This window comes from Coenobita brevimanus, chromosome 77, assembly GCF_032717465.1.
Source record: "Coenobita brevimanus isolate Jiangsu-jjx chromosome 77, ASM3271746v2, whole genome shotgun sequence".
Taxonomy (NCBI): Eukaryota; Metazoa; Arthropoda; class Malacostraca; order Decapoda; family Coenobitidae; genus Coenobita; species Coenobita brevimanus.
Window position 1 is genome coordinate 10,719,965 of NC_137030.1, and position 17,960 is coordinate 10,737,924.

The window sequence follows — 17,960 nt, forward strand, 5'->3', positions numbered from 1 at the left end:
ACCACATCAGAGGTTCAGAAAATCTCCTAGCAGACACACTCAATACCGCCTGTAACACAGCCTCTACGACACCACCTCTTCGATGGGTGTCATTTTAGGGGGGAGGTGTGACGCCCCACTAAACTACTGGAGTGCTGGGGCTCCCTCAAGTTATGGTTGGATCACCGCCTCGGAGCCCCACACGGCTAGGTGAAACAAGCCGGGCTTCACCCGTGGGGGTATATATACCGCTGCTTCAGTCAGAAGAAGGCAGACTCACACTATTAACGGCTGACAGTGTTCCTCCTCCCTGAGTGGAGTTTTACACTGCCCCATCCACCTCCCTCACGGTAACGGTGCTCGGTGACCTTGTGACGTGGAAGAGGGTGTACATCAATTTTGTATTATTTGTATATCATATAATTCTATATCTTGCCTGTAAGTGTTTCCCTTTGTCCGTTTGCTTAACTACCTGATCTATTTGTCTTGTTTCTTTGTGCAGTAACTACTGATTCAGTGTTATAACTTTAATCTTTGTCATTAACCTTGTTACTTGTCATAATGTTGTTAGGTACTTTTTGTAGTGTAAGGTTTAATATTAAAGTATAGTTAAAGTTCCACTCTGTCTCTTGTGTCTTTTACCTTACACCAAATGTAGAGTCCGCCCTGTAACTAGATAACTACTCGAAGATTGTGCTACAATATATATATATATATGTGTATATGTATATATATATGTGTATATATGTGTATATATATGTGTATACACATGTGTGTACATATATATATATATATATATATATATATATATATATATATGTATGTATATATGTATGTATATATGTATGTATATATGTATGTATATATGTATGTATATATGTATGTATGTATATATGTATGTATATATGTATTGTTACGGAACAGAAAAAGATAATGTACACTTTAAGCGAGAATACGAAGAGTCACTACTGTCCCCACGTAAAGTTCCAGGTTCAAAACAAAAGAGGTAAAATTACAAGTTAAAGTTTAATGCTTAAAATTAACAACAAAACATTCAGGACTCATAAGGACTAATGTAATGGCAAATAAACAGGTTAAATATATGGTTAACTGCAATAGCCTCTATTAAAACAGAAATTAGCAAGAGTAAGCTTATCTAAGTCAGCCCTGATAAAATGAGATACCAGATAATACTCAGTATGAATGCCAGATAAATAATTACAGATACAAACTATTATCAAAAATGACTGACGTAAAGAACCCTACATGAATTACAAAAACTTCACTAGGCCTACAAATTAAACTTATGCTATACAGTACAAGAAAAAAATACAACAACAGTTATACTCAAATTACACACAGCTGCTAGATGTTTGGAGATTTCTTGAGCACTCACAATAATAATAATTGTACAGGGGAGGACAGAGATGTGAACCAAAATGAGGAGCAGATCTACAGAGCTGGCAATGATGCAGAGACTGAGCTCATTATATAGGGGCCGGCAGAGCCTGATACAACTTGGGGTGAGGACGCGCAAATGAAAGCTTTTCAGTGGGGACATGGAGTTCACCAATCCAACTCACGGACAACAGAGAGAACGACTTACTCTACTATAACGGTAGAAGGGGGGGGACTGAGGCAGAACACGCCTCGTGATCAAACATGCAGCATACTGTGCGTTAAAATTACACAAAGGATGATGAAATCATAGGCTATGTAACACCTCCCCCCTCACAAAGAAAAAGAAATCTTCTACAAAGGAAATTTCTTATTACTCTAAAACAATCTGTCTAAAGTCTAGATAAGCAATCTGCAATAACATCTTCTTTCCCCTTGACATGTTGTATGTCTTAATGAATACTCCTGAAGAAGTAGACTCCATCTTGTCAATCTCTGATTTTTATATCTTTAAACTTACTAAGGAATTTCAGTGGGTTATGATCGGTGTAAATGACTATGGGGTCAAAACCAGAACACAAATAAAATGAAAAATGCTGTAAACCCAAAGCTCAAGGCCAAAAAGCTCTTTCTCAATAGTTGAGTAGTTCTTTGAGGTGGAGTGAACTTCTTACTGTAATAAGATACAGGATGTTCAATACCTTGATCATCCTCTTGCAGCAAAACAGCCCCAGCTCCTGTATACACTTGCATCAACAGCCATCTTAAAAGGCTTAGCAAAATTTGGAGTAGCGAGCACTGGCTGACTTAATGAGAATAGCTTTAAGTTTGTTGAAAGAGGATTCACAGTTATCGGGTCCAGACAAATTCCAACTCCTTTTTCAGTAGGTCTGTAAGTGGTGATACAAGAATAGAAAAGTTAAGAACAAATCTCCTGTAATAACCTACCATTCCCAAAAATCTTTTGTAGCTCTTTCCTACTTTTAGGTCTGGGAAGATCACTTATAACCTGAACCTTAGCTCCTGGTGGTGCAACATGTCCATCACCAATTACATACCCAAGGTACTGAACTTTAGCTTGACCAAACTCACACTTTGATAAATTAGCTACAAGATTAGCATGAACCAAAACGGTCAAGAAAATTTACTGACATAGCATAGGTGATCTTTCCAGTTGTCACTGAAGATTAATACATCATCAATATAAACAACACACCCTGCCAAACCCCTCTACAGTTACAACATTCATGAGCTTCTGGAAATGTGGCTGGTGCATTCTTCCATACCATACGGCATTACAGAACATGCAAAAGCCTTTCCTAGTGTTACAAAACATGAGATCTCCCCTAGCACGTTCAGTCATAGGTACTTACGCCAGTATCCCTTTAACAAATCAAACTTACTTATGTACCTAGCCTTTTTCCGATCTTGTCTATGCAATCTTCCACACGAGGGAGAGGGTAAGTGTCTGTTTTGGTTATCTGATTAACACGTCTGTAGTCGATGCAAAGCCTCTGTAGACCCACCTGGCTTAGGGACCAGAGTGACAGGAGAACTCCACTCGCTCTGACAGGGCTCAAATCATCTTGTGGTCCAACAGGTAGCCAAGCTCCTTCTGGATGAGAGGAACTTTCACTGGGTTCACACGGTAAGGAGGCAATTTAATTGGCTTTGCGTCTCCAACATCGACATCATGCATCAACACAGTAGTTCTTCCTGGAGTGGCACGGAACACTTGCGGGTACTCCTGCAGTAATGCCGAAAACTCCAGCCTTCTCCTCAGGAGGTAGATGAGAAAGCTTAGTCTGGAGATCATTCATGATATCAGGATTTTTCCTCAAACTATCACTCAGGTTCATACTGCATGGGAGAGCTTCACTTGCAGACTCGGGTGGAACAGCTACAGTGCAGACTGGGTTATTTTCGTCCCGCCTGTGATATAACTTTAGCATGTTGATGTGACATAGTTGCTTGTTCTTTCTACGATCTGGTGTATGATGACATAGTTGACATCACTGAGTTTCTTCTCCACGAAATAGCAGCGGGCCACTAAACTTGGCTTGGAAGAGGTTGCCCACTGAACTGGTAACAGAATCAAAAAACCCTGATCTCCTGGCTGAAAGTGGCGTAACCTGGACTTCTTATCATACCCAAGTCTTCATCCTTCTCCTGAGCAGCTCCTAAATTCTCTCTCGCCAGCTGTAAAGCAGTGGACAGCCATTCTTTGAAATTCATCACATACTCCAACCAGAGTTGACGTCATCTTCCTCCGACAGCCAGCATTCCCTTGAGTAGCTTAAGGGGTCCTCTTACTTCATGGCCAAACAGTAGTTCAAAAGGTGAGAAACCCAGTGATTCATTTGGAGACTTCTCTTGCAGCAAACACAACGAATGGAAGACCTTTATCCCAGTCTTTCTGATGTTCCAAACAGTATTTCTTGGAGCATCGATTTGAGTGTTTGATGATATCTCTCCAACGCTCCTTGGGTCTGGAGATGGTAAGCTGAAGACGTGATCTGGGAGATGCCCAACTCTTTCAGCTAGACTGCTTGAAAACATTTGACATGAAATTACTTCCTCGGTCTGACTGTACTCTCCTTGGGCAGACCAAACTTTGTGAAAGAACCCTAGCATTTCCTTAACCACGTTCTTTGCTGAGATGTTTCTAAGTGGAATGGCTTCAGGATAACGAGTACAGCCATATCAATCATGGTCAACACATAAGAAAATCCTGAAGAAGTCTTAGGAAGAGGGCCCACAATATCCACCAACACACGGAGTGAAAGGCGCCTCAAAAGGAGGAATGGGAACTAGATTTGTGCAACCTTTTCGGTCTGATTACACTTTCCCACAACTTGACAGGTGTGACAAGACTCTACAAATACCAGGAAACATCCCTGAAGATACCTGGCCAGTAGAAGTGTTTCAAAATGCGTGCCACAGTCTTCCTCACACCAAGGTGTCCTGCCAAACTGGAATCATGAGCCACTCGAATGATATCCTGCCTACAAACACGAGGGATGACAACAGTGATGTACAACCTCCCATTCACAGTCGGCTGGATGCTGTTGGGGGTCTCCACTTCCTCATAAGTACTCCTGACTTTACATAATAACAAGTAGGAAGCTTTCCGAGCTGACTCTTCTTCACTGTAAGCAGAGTTAGCCAGGACCTTGCTTTTCAACTCAGGGTCAGCCAAAGAACCTGCAACTCAACCAACTCTTGACGTGAGACAAATTATCAACACTACGGGGTACTGCCTCATCTGGTGAGTGGTCCAATTGATTAGGCAAGAAAAGTGTCAGCCAGGATAACATCATCATCATCATTCATCCTCTAAATCACCAGTAACTTTAGGCACTTAGCCCTAGTGACAGCACACATTGCAGGGAACACATCAGGGACATCCACAATCCTGGGACACAGCCACTGGCTCACTTAGACAACTGAGGAGCTGGGACACACTTGACTTCCACCAATATTTCTATTTCCAAGTAAGAAAGTTACACCTGACATTGGGAGTGTCTCAACCAACCCAACCATAACAGAACCATTAACAAAACCAGACTCTAAATTCACTCTGCCACAGAGGAACAGAGAAGTAATTATTCCCTACACCCTTGTAAAGATTACAGTTTCCATCCAGAGGAATTAACATTAGAGCCTAGAACACTGGTCAGCATAAGGGAGTTGGCAAGCACCTGTATCACGATATATTTGAGCTACTGATTTCCTATCATTTACTGTCCAGAGGACTGACAAAACCATCAGACAGGAAATTAGCAGCATGAACTCTTGAGAGTTATTCACCACTGTTACTGCTTCAAGAGGAGCTCCATCATGAGAATTTAAGTTACCCTTCAAAGCAGGTTCAGTTAACTCAGTTAAAGAATTCTGGGAACTCTCAAGAGTGAGACACTAGACCAATTGACTGAATATTTAAAGACTCCTTTTTGTTCACATCACGCTGTCTCCTGAAAACATCTCTCCGTAGTATGACCAAGCTTCACTACAATAAGTACATTTACTTTGTCTGAAATCTAGAGGTGAAAGCTTGGTATTTACTTCCTGGAGAAACATCATCCTTATTCTCTTTCCTGTTACCTGTACTCTGAGTAGAGGCAACGTACTTACTCTCAGCTTTCCCTTTTTCTCTAGAATATCTCTTGTGAGTGAGAACATACTCATCAGCTAAAACTGCAGCATCAGACAAATTATCTATTCTTTTCTCATCAAGATATAGGCTTACATCATTATAAATACACCTTTTGGAAATCCTCCAGCAAAATCATCTGCTTAAATTTACTCAAAATCAGAATCCACATTCTTAGAATTTAACCACTGCTCTAACAAATCTTCTTTGATTTTTTGCATACTCAACATGCGGGATTGCTTATCTTGCTTGTAAGTTGTCCTAAATTTTCACTCCTATAGGCTTCAGGAACAAGCTCATAGGCCTTAAGAATCAAGCTCTTAACTACATCATAATTATCAGACTGATCACTGAGGCAAAAGATGCATAAGTTACTTGAGCTTTACCGGTGAGAACAGTTTGAAGGAGTACTGGCCAATACTCCTTAGGCCAATTAAAACCTGTCAGCTACCCTCTCAAACAACTGAAAATACTGTTAAATGTTAAATCAGATTCTATTAAGGAGAGGTTAGCAAGAGTTTAACATTTTTCTAAGCCAGCCCTGATCAAAATCATCAGAGCTAGATGATCCAGTTCCACTTGTTTTCATGCGACACTCATGGTCTGCCTGAATCCTGGCAAGTTCAATTTGTGCCTGAGCCCTGTACCTGTGCCTCTTCAATACGAACATTTGCTTCCTTATACTCAAATTAACACGACCCGCTCACTGGCCTTAGCCTCTTTAGCACTCCTGTACAGAGGACTAGCTGTAACTAACTTAGGAGCTAATTCAATCTGCGTTTGCTCATTTGGAGGAGTTACATTAAACAAGCTTTTATTAATCATGCCAACAATTTGAAGTCTTTAGAAATGATGAGTAGAAGTGGTGCAATTCCCAATTGTTGAGCAACAAGCTTAAGTTCATTCTTTGTTCTGTTTTCTATATCACACACTGTTTGCACATTTGACAAAAAATCTCTAGCTTCATCAAGTGTAGAAATAAAGTAGCATGCATCATGAATATATCACAGTCACAAAATATCAAACAATATCCTAATGATATATATATATATATATATGATATGAGGTCGCCAAATTTATGTTACGGAACAGAAAAAGATAATGTACACTTTAAGCGAGAATACGACAAGAAGGTCACTACTGTCCCGTAAAGTTCCAGGTTCAAAACAAAGAGGGTAAAATTACAAGTTAAAGTTTTAATGCTCAATTAACAACAAAACATTCAGGACTCATAAGGACAATGTAATGGCAAATAAACAGGTTAAATATTATATGTAGTTAACTGCAATAGCCTGCCTATTAAAACGAAATTAGCAAGAGTAAAACTTATCCTAAGTCAGCCCTGATAAAATGAGATACCAGATAATACTCAGTGAATGCCAGATAAATAATTACAGATACAAACTATTATCCTAAAAAATGACTGACGTAAAGAACCCTACATGAATTACAAAAACTTCATGAGGCCTACAAATTAAACTTATGCTATACAGTACAAGAAAAAATGCAACAACAGTTATACTCAAATTACACACAGCTGCTAGATGTTTGGAGATTTCTTGAGCACTCACAATAATAATACCTGTACAGGGGAGGACAGAGATGTGAACAAAATGAGGAGCAGATCTAAGTGGCAATGATGCAGAGACTGAGCTCATTATATAGGGGCCGGCAGAGCCTGATACAACTTGTAAGAGGACGCGCAAATGAAAGCCATGGGGACATAGAGTTCACAATCCCGCTCTGGACAACAGAGAGAACGACTTACTCTACTATAACGGTAGAAGGGGGGAGTGAGGTAGAACACGCTCGTGATCAAACATGCAGCATACTGTGCGTTAAAATTACACAAAGGATGATGAAATCATAGGCTATGTAACAGTATGTATATATGTATGTATGTATATATGTATGTATATAAATCATAGGCTATGTAACAATATATATATATATATATATATATATATATATATACATATATATGTGGATATATAATGAATGAGGGTGAGATTTGGAAGCTTCCGGTGTTGCTGTTTGGTGATGATACAGTATTGTTGAGTGGAGATGAATGGCAGTTGCAAGGTTTGGTGAATGAATTATGTCAAGAGACTGGAAAGCATTAGCAGTAAAGTTATGGGTGTTTGGAGGAGGAATGGAAGTCACCTGGTGTGCAGTGAGGTTGATGGTGAGGATATGGAGAATGTGAGCATTCAGCTACGTCAGATGAGTAAGGATGGAACTTTGGGGGATGAAGTATGTGAAAAGGTTGCAGGAGAAGGAAGGTTGTTGGTACACTGAAAGCAGTGGATGAGAAATAGGAGGTGAGTATGGAAGAAGTCACTGCATGATGGCATTGTGATCCCCACCCTGGACGTATGGAAGCGAGGCGTGGACCTTACAAGAGGGACAGAACAAGTCAAGAGTGAGAGCAGTGGAAATGTGGGAGTTACTTGAGAGAGGACGTGGGGGACGTCAGGGAGTGGCAGGATATTTACAGAATGAAGAAGTGAAGGAACGTTGTGGGGTAGATGTGGATGGGCTGAGAAGATTAGGAGAAAACACTGGAGGTGGTTTGGACATGTGGAAAAATGGAGAATGAAAGACTGACCTAAGAGGGTGTATGTAGGTGAGGTGAGGGAAGGAGAGGGATTGAAGAAGATGAGGTGGAGGGATGGAGTTGAGAGGTATATAGGGAGGGACGAGGGGGTGAGTTGAGGGTAGAAATGAGTTGAGTAAGGGTAGAGAGTGGAGAGGAAGGTTTTGTCTGGCACCTTGCGTGGATTAAGCATCGGGCTAGAGATAGATAGATAGATGTTTCCACAGAGGTACGATGTTCCAGGTTCCAATTCTGACAATATAAGCATATATAATTACTGAATTTGCTACAAACTTATAAATGGACATTAATTACTACTGGTAGAGTTTATAATGGCCATCAATGTGAAAGGACGGATTATTAAATATCAGTCGGACGTCCTTAGCTACGTATGCACACAGCCACATTACCATTATGACATGCCATGACATACTCCACTTCACCGCCACCACATACGTGTTGCATTCACCCACATTCATTCAGTCATTGTATTTGACATTCTGTGTACCTCGAATGAAATCCTGTTATGAACTGTTGTTCCAAAGGAAAATCATATAAATTGTAACATCAAATCATGTTCATTAACACCACACTGTTAGGCTGGCAATATTGAAGCAAACGGACCAGGACTAACTGGTTCGTGAGCTGCAACACTTCCACAATATGCTCCATAATATATTTTGAAAGATAATAGGCTGTTTGCATCTTTAATAAGAAGTTTGTCCACTATATGTTAACCTTAATAATTAACATAACTGGAAGACGAGGAACTCTAATAGGAATCTATCACGCAATTCCGAAGTTGCTATTGGGACTGGGTGTTTGAACGGCCACCTTCTCTAACTGGTAACCGCCACTGAACACATGATTACCTAAAGTGAACATTTACAAAAACATCACTGTGAGTACGGCAACCCCATGACTATTACTGAACATGTGAAGCTATTACTGTTTATTGGCTAACGTAATCCGTAAGGTGAGCTACTAATGTACTGCACTTGTATTTTGGCACAGAATTAAATTGTAGGTAAACATACGTTTTTCGTCATTGCTCATTAGCACAAAACCCGTCATAATGTGTGTTCTACTGATAGGCAGCTGATGAGTATGAAAGAGGAATAAAAAAAGTCGAGGTTTGGAGCAGGGCTGAATGTTGTTCGTTAACGAGAGACAGGACTTCCATGTTTAGTGTAATTTAAAGTGTAATCAGTTGTCTATAATATCCTGGATAATAAAAATAAATAGGTTTATTATCATTTAGGATACCAAGATGTCATTGAACGACACCTTTAATAAATATCACACTGTAATGGCAAAGAATGTGTTACCACTAAACGACAGGAATGACCCATTTCAACACCCCTTCCCTTCACTTGCCAAAACTCCCGCCTTCTCCACCCCATACTTTCCTTCCCTACATCGCGACATTTGTGGATGAACTTGCTTGATACTGTTTCTGAACCACAACCCAACCGGTATCAGTTTGTTCACGCTACACTATAGGAGAACAAGAAGTAATTATTTTCATCAACTGTAGAATTTATAAATAGCATAGTGCACCACAGCTCATTATCCCAATCACACAATATTAATTTGCCAATAGGATCACAGCATAATACAAATGACCACATAATATAACGGCACAGAGGGATAGTCCGGCTTATAGTGATTCGAAGAATTTTCTGTGCATTTACAGCTCCGACAGAAATTCGTGATCATTGATAATCTGCCACCCGGTCAAGTTACGCAAACGTTCCCCCCCCAAATCCTCCTCCTTACCCACACCATTAAACACTGATTTGTTTATGTGGATGGATCGGAGATATGAAGCTTCGCTTCACTTCACGTCTTGCCGCATGTAATGTTACTTTCATTCATCTTAGCATTAGGTGTAATTATATAGTGCGTGGATCCAGAATTTCAGTTAGGAGGAGTGATTATATCGAGGTTTTAGTAAACAGATTTCAGTACAATGACCTTAATGTATAGAGTCTGGTTTCCAACCTCGTTCCAAGTGGTAGACTAAACTATCCAACTGTTAAAAGTTATATGGCCAGATAAGTCCCTCTTTCCTTGTCATGTGCACAGCCATAGTAATACACTCACCTACTTATCCACTCCACCACTAACCTTATCCAACACAACCCACTGACTTTCACTCGCCACCCACTCAGCCCATCGATCCTAGCTATCCACCCTTTACACTAAACCCACGAATGCCACACGCGAAGTTCACCCAACAATGCTACTCAACTCATTTACTCATTCACTTCTAATCCCTGAACCCATCCAGCCACCCAACCCAACCACCCACTTGCCCACCGACCCCTACCACCCCACAGCGACGTAAATACGTCCACTTTTTGCTTTGCTAAAAATGTGTTTGTCTATCTCGTTTTCGTGACCCTCCAGCACACCACAGGTTCCCCCTCTTCAATCTCGCTCCAATTCTGACAGAAGGAATAACACTTTTCATCTGTAAATATGTTGAGTACTGTAGGGCAGTATCCCCATTCGATCATCTTTGCTTCCATACGTCATCTCCTGGGACCAACACTTCTTTTACGGCAGGCCCATGACACTTGAAGCATTAGCTGCGTGGAGCCGTCGACGCACAGTGGGACACTGAAGGCCAGGTGCAGTATTTATCCCCTCCTACTGGATAGTTCACGACATAGTTCCATGGTCGCTCCTGTGCTCATCCACACTTGCTTCTGTCCTGCTCATTGTCCTCTTTTGTCAGCTTTCTGCTAACTGACTCCTGTTCTAGCCAGCGCTTGATCAATATATGCACTGTAAACCGATGCAGGCCGATTTCTTGTGCAATGGCACCTGGAGCCATGCCGCCCTCCCATAGTCCAATTATTCGCCCACGATCGGCGATGATCTGCGAAGAATTCGCACGACCCTCTGCCATCTTGCTTGATATTGAAAATACAAAGAAATATATATGTAAACATGCATTTTTAAGGTTTTCATGGTGCAAATCGTTCATCAAACGGATATATATATATATATATATATATATATATATATATATATATATATATATATATATATATATATATATATTGTTACATAGCCTATGATTTCATCATCCTTTGTGTAATTTTAACGCACAGTATGCTGCATGTTTGATCACGAGCGTGTTCCTGCCTCAGTCCCCCCCTCTCTACCGTTATAGTAGAGTAAGTCGTTCTCTCTGTTGTCCAGAGCGGGATTGTGAACTCTATGTCCCTCATGCTGTCTTTCATTTGCGCTGTCCTCTTACAAGTTGTACTCAGGCCTCTGCTGGCCCCTCATATAATGAGCTCAGTCTCTGCATCATTGCCACTTAGATCTGCTCCTCATTTTGTTCACACATCTCTGTCCTCCCCTGTACAATTATTATTATTGTGGAGTGCTCAAGAAATCTCCAAACATCTAGCAGCTGTTTGTAATTTGAGTATAACGTTGTTGTTGTATTTTTTCTTGTACTGTATAGCATAAGTTTAATTTGTAGGCCTGGTAGAAGTTTTTTGTAATTCATGTAGAGGTTCTCTTACGTCAGTCATTTTTTATAATAGTTTGTATCTGTAATTATTTATCTGGCATTCACTGAGTATTATCTGGTATCTCATTTTATCAGGGCTGACTTAGATAAGGGTTTACCTCTTGTTGCTAATTTCGTTTTAATAGAGGCTATTGCAGTTAACCATATATTTAACCTGTTTATTTGCCATTACATTGTCCTTATGAGTCCTGAATGTTTTGTTGTTAATTTAAGCATTAAACTTTAACTTGTAATTTTACCTCTTTTGTTTTGAACCTGGAACTTTACGGGACAGTAGTGACTCTTCGTATTCTCGCTTAAAGTGTACATTATCTTTTTCTGTTCCGTAACATAAATTTGGCGACCTCATATCAGGATATTCAGGATATTATCATTAGGATATTGTTTGATATTTTGTGACTGTGATATATTCATGATGGCTACTATTTCTACACTTGATGAAGCCAAAGATTTTTTGTCAAATGTGCAAACAGTGTGTGATATAGAAAACAGAACAAAGAATGAACTTAAGCTTGTTGCTCAACAATTGGGAATTGCAGTTCACTCTCATCATTCTAAAGATCAAATTGTTGGCATGATTAATAAAAGCTTGTTTAATGTAACTCCTCCAAATGAGCAAACGCAGATTGAATTAGCTAAGTTACAGCTAGCTCTGCAGGAGGCTAAGGCTAAGGAGGCGGAGTCTCGTGTTAAGGAAGCAAATGTTCGTATTGAAGAGGCACAGGTACAGGCTCAGGCACAAATTGAACTTGCCAGGATTCAGGCAGACCATGAGTATCGCATGAAACAAGGTGGAACTGGATCATCTAGCTCTGATGATTTTGATGTGGCTAAAAATGTTAAACTTGTCCCTCCTTTTAATGAATCTGATTTAACAAAGTATTTTCAGTTGTTTGAGAGGGTAGCTACAGGTTTTAATTGGCCTAAGGAGTATTGGCCAGTACTCCTTCAAACTGTTCTCACCGGTAAAGCTCAAGTAACTTATGCATCTTTGCCTCAGGATCAGTCTGATAATTATGATGTAGTTAAGAGCTTGATTCTTAAGGCCTATGAGCTTGTTCCTGAAGCCTATAGAGTAAAATTTAGGACAACTTACAAGCAAGATAAGCAATCCCATGTTGAGTATGCAAAAATCAAAGAAGATTTGTTAGAGCAGTGGTTAAATTCTAAGAATGTGGATTCTGATTTTGGTAAATTTAAGCAGATGATTTTGCTGGACGATTTCAAAAGGTGTATTTATAATGATGTAAGCCTATATCTTGATGAGAAAAGAATAGATAATTTGTCTGATGCTGCAGTTTTAGCTGATGAGTATGTTCTCACTCACAAGAGATATTCTAGAGAAAAAGGGAAAGCTGAGAGTAAGTACGTTGCCTCTACTCAGAGTACAGGTAACAGGAAAGAGAATAAGGATGATGTTTCTCAGGAAGTAAATACCAGCTTCACCTTCTAGATTTCAGAAAAGTAAATGTACTTATTGTAGTAAGCTTGGTCATACTACGGAGAGATGTTTCAGGAGACAGCGTGATGTGAACAAAAAGGAGTCTTTAAATATTCAGTCAATTGGTCTAGTGTCCACTCTTGAGAGTTCCCAGAATTCTTTAACTGAGTTAACTGAACCTGCTTTGAAGGGTAACTTAAATTCTCATGATGGAGCTCCTCTTTGAGCAGTAACGTGGGTGACACTCTCAAGAGTTCATGTGCTAATTTCCTGTCTGATGGTTTTGTCAGTCCTCTGGACAGTAATGACAGGAAATCAGTTCAAATATATCGTGATACAGGTGCTTGCCAATCCCTTATGCTGACCAGTGTTCTAGGCTCTAATGTTAATTCCTCTGATGAAACTGTAATCTTACCAGGTGTAGGGAATAATTACTTCTCTGTTCCTCTGTGCAGAGTGAATTTAGAGTCTGGTTTTGTTAATGGTTCTGTTATGGTTGGGTTGGTTGAGACACTCCCAATGTCAGGTGTAACTTTCTTACTTGGAAATGATATTGGTGGAAGTCAAGTGTGTCCAGCTCCTCAGTTGTCTAGTGAGCCAGTGGCTGTGTCCCGGGATTGTGATGTCCCTGATGTGTTCCCTGCATGTGCTGTCACTAGGGCTAAGTCTAAAGTTACTGGTGATTTAGAGGATAATGATGATGATGATGTTATCCTAGCTGACACTTTTCTTGCTAATTTGGACCACTCACCAGATGAGGCAGTACCCCGTAGTGTTGATAATTTGTCTCGTCAAGAGTTGGTTGAGTTGCAGCTTGCTGACCCTGAGTTGAAAGGTCTAGCTAACTCTGCTTACAGTGAAGAAGAGTCAGCCGGTGCTTCTACTTGTTATTATGTAAAGTCAGGAGTACTTATGAGGAAGTGGAGACCCCCAACAGCATCAGCCGACTGTGAATGGGAGGTTGTACATCAAGTTGTCATCCCTCGTGTTTGTAGGCAGGATATCATTCGAGTGGCTCATGATTCCAGTTTGGCAGGACACCTTGGAGTGAGGAAGACTGTGGCAATGCATTTTGAAACACTTCTACTGGCCAGGTATCTTCAGGATGTTTCCTGGTATTGTAAGTCTTGTCACACCTGTCAAGTTGTGGGAAAGTGTAATCAGACCGAAAAGGTTGCACCTCTAGTTCCCATTCCTCCTTTTGAGGCGCCTTTCACCCGTGTGTTGGTGGATATTGTGGGCCCTCTTCCTAAGACTTCTTCAGGATTTTCTTATGTGTTGACCATGATTGATATGGCTACTCGTTATCCTGAAGCCATTCCACTTAGAAACATCTCAGCAAAGAACGTGGTTAAGGAAATGCTAGGGTTCTTCACAAAGTTTGGTCTGCCCAAGGAGGTACAGTCAGACCGAGGAAGTAATTTCATGTCAAATGTTTTCAAGCAGTCTCTGAAAGAGTTGGGCATCTCCCAGATCACGTCTTCAGCTTACCATCTCCAGACCCAAGGAGCGTTGGAGAGATATCATCAAACACTCAAATCGATGCTCAAGAAATACTGTTTGGAACATCAGAAAGACTGGGATAAAGGTCTTTCATTCGTTGTGTTTGCTGCAAGAGAGTCTCCAAATGAATCACTGGGTTTCTCACCTTTTGAACTACTGTTTGGCCATGAAGTAAGAGGACCCCTTAAGCTACTCAAGGAATGCTGGCTGTCGGAGGAAGATGACGTCAACCTGCTGGAGTATGTGATGAATTTCAAAGAATGGCTGTCCACTGCTTTACAGCTGGCGAGAGAGAATTTAGGAGCTGCTCAGGAGAAGATGAAGACTTGGTATGATAAGAAGTCCAGGTTACGCCACTTTCAGCCAGGAGATCAGGTTTTGATTCTGTTACCAGTTCATGGGCAACCTCTTCAAGCCAAGTTTAGTGGCCCTTATTTCGTGGAGAAGAAACTCAGTGATGTCAACTATGTCATCGCCACACCAGATCGTAGAAAGAACAAGCAACTATGTCACATCAACATGCTAAAGTTGTATCACAGGCGGGACGAAAATAACCCAGTCTGCACTGTAGCTGTTCCACCCGAGTCTGCAAGTGAAGCTCTCCCATGCAGTATGAACCTGAGTGATAGTTTGGGGAAAAATCCTGATATCATGAATGATCTCCAGACTAAGCTTTCTCATCTACCTCCTGAGGAAAGGCTGGAGTTTTCGGCATTACTGCAGGAGTACCCGCAAGTGTTCCGTGCCACTCCAGGAAGAACTACTGTGTTGATGCATGATGTCGATGTTGGAGACGCAAAGCCAATTAAATTGCCTCCTTACCGTGTGAACCCAGTGAAAGTTCCTCTCATCCAGAAGGAGCTTGGCTACCTGTTGGACCACAAGATGATTGAGCCCTGTCAGAGCGAGTGGAGTTCTCCTGTCACTCTGGTCCCTAAGCCAGGTGGGTCACAGAGGCTTTGCATCGACTACAGACGTGTTAATCAGATAACCAAAACAGACACTTACCCTCTCCCTCGTGTGGAAGATTGCATAGACAAGATCGGAAAGGCTAGGTACATAAGTAAGTTTGATTTGTTAAAGGGATACTGGCAAGTACCTATGACTGAACGTGCTAGGGAGATCTCATGTTTTGTAACACTAGGAAAGGCTTTTGCATGTTCTGTAATGCCGTATGGTATGAAGAATGCACCAGCCACATTTCAGAAGCTCATGAATGTTGTAACAGAGGGTTTGGCAGGGTGTGTTGTTTATATTGATGATGTATTAATCTTCAGTGACAACTGGAAAGATCACCTATGCTATGTCAGTAAATTTCTTGACCGTTTGGTTCATGCTAATCTTGTAGCTAATTTATCAAAGTGTGAGTTTGGTCAAGCTAAAGTTCAGTACCTTGGGTATGTAATTGGTGATGGACATGTTGCACCACCAGGAGCTAAGGTTCAGGTTATAAGTGATCTTCCCAGACCTAAAAGTAGGAAAGAGCTACAAAGATTTTTGGGAATGGTAGGTTATTACAGGAGATTTGTTCTTAACTTTTCTATTCCTGTATCACCACTTACAGACCTACTGAAAAAGGGAGTTGAATTTGTCTGGACCGATAACTGTGAATCCTCTTTCAACAAACTTAAAGCTATTCTATTAAGTCAGCCAGTGCTCGCTACTCCAAATTTTGCTAAGCCTTTTAAGATGGCTGTTGATGCAAGTGATACAGGAGCTGGGGCTGTTTTGCTGCAAGAGGATGATCAAGGTATTGAACATCCTGTATCTTATTACAGTAAGAAGTTCACTCCACCTCAAAAGAACTACTCAACTATTGAGAAAGAGCTTTTGGCCTTGATTTTGGGTTTACAGCATTTTTCATTTTATTTGTGTTCTGGTTTTGACCCCATAGTCATTTACACCGATCATAACCCACTGAAATTCCTTAGTAAGTTTAAAGATAAAAATCAGAGATTGACAAGATGGAGTCTACTTCTTCAGGAGTATTCATTAGACATACAACATGTCAAGGGGAAAGAGAATGTTATTGCAGATTGCTTATCTAGACTTTAGACAGATTGTTTTAGAGTAATAAGAAATTTCCTTTGTAAATTTCTTTTTCTTTGTGGGGAGGTGTTACATAGCCTATGATTTCATCATCCTTTGTGTAATTTTAACGCACAGTATGCTGCATGTTTGATCACGAGCGTGTTCTGCCTCAGTCCCCCCCTTCTACCGTTATAGTAGAGTAAGTCGTTCTCTCTGTTGTCCAGAGCGGGATTGTGAACTCTATGTCCCCATGGCTTTCATTTGCGCGTCCTCTTACAAGTTGTATCAGGCTCTGCCGGCCCCTATATAATGAGCTCAGTCTCTGCATCATTGCCACTTAGATCTGCTCCTCATTTTGTTCACATCTCTGTCCTCCCCTGTACAATTATTATTATTGTGAGTGCTCAAGAAATCTCCAAACATCTAGCAGCTGTGTGTAATTTGAGTATAACTGTTGTTGTATTTTTTCTTGTACTGTATAGCATAAGTTTAATTTGTAGGCCTGGTGAAGTTTTTGTAATTCATGTAGGGTTCTTTACGTCAGTCATTTTTGATAATAGTTTGTATCTGTAATTATTTATCTGGCATTCACTGAGTATTATCTGGTATCTCATTTTATCAGGGCTGACTTAGATAAGTTTACTCTTGCTAATTTCGTTTTAATAGAGGCTATTGCAGTTAACCATATATTTAACCTGTTTATTTGCCATTACATTGTCCTTATGAGTCCTGAATGTTTTGTTGTTAATTTAAGCATTAAACTTTAACTTGTAATTTTACCTCTTTTGTTTTGAACCTGGAACTTTACGGGACAGTAGTGACTCTTCGTATTCTCGCTTAAAGTGTACATTATCTTTTTCTGTTCCGTAACAATACATATATACATACATATATACATACATACATATATACATACATATATACATACATATATACATACATATATACATACATATATACATACATATATACATACACATATATATGTACACACATGTGTATACACATATATATACACATATATACACATATATATATACACATATATATATATATATATATTGTAACAATCCGCCGAGTAGTTATCTAGTTACAGGGCGGACTCTACATTTGGTGTAAGGTAAAGACACAAGAGACAGAGTGGAACTTAACTATACTTTAATATTAAACCTTACACTACAAAAAGTACCTAACAACATTATGACAAGTAACAAGGTTAATGACAAAGATTAAAGTTATAACACTGAATCAGTAGTTACTGCACAAAGAACAAGACAAATAGATCAGGTAGTTAAGCAAACGGACA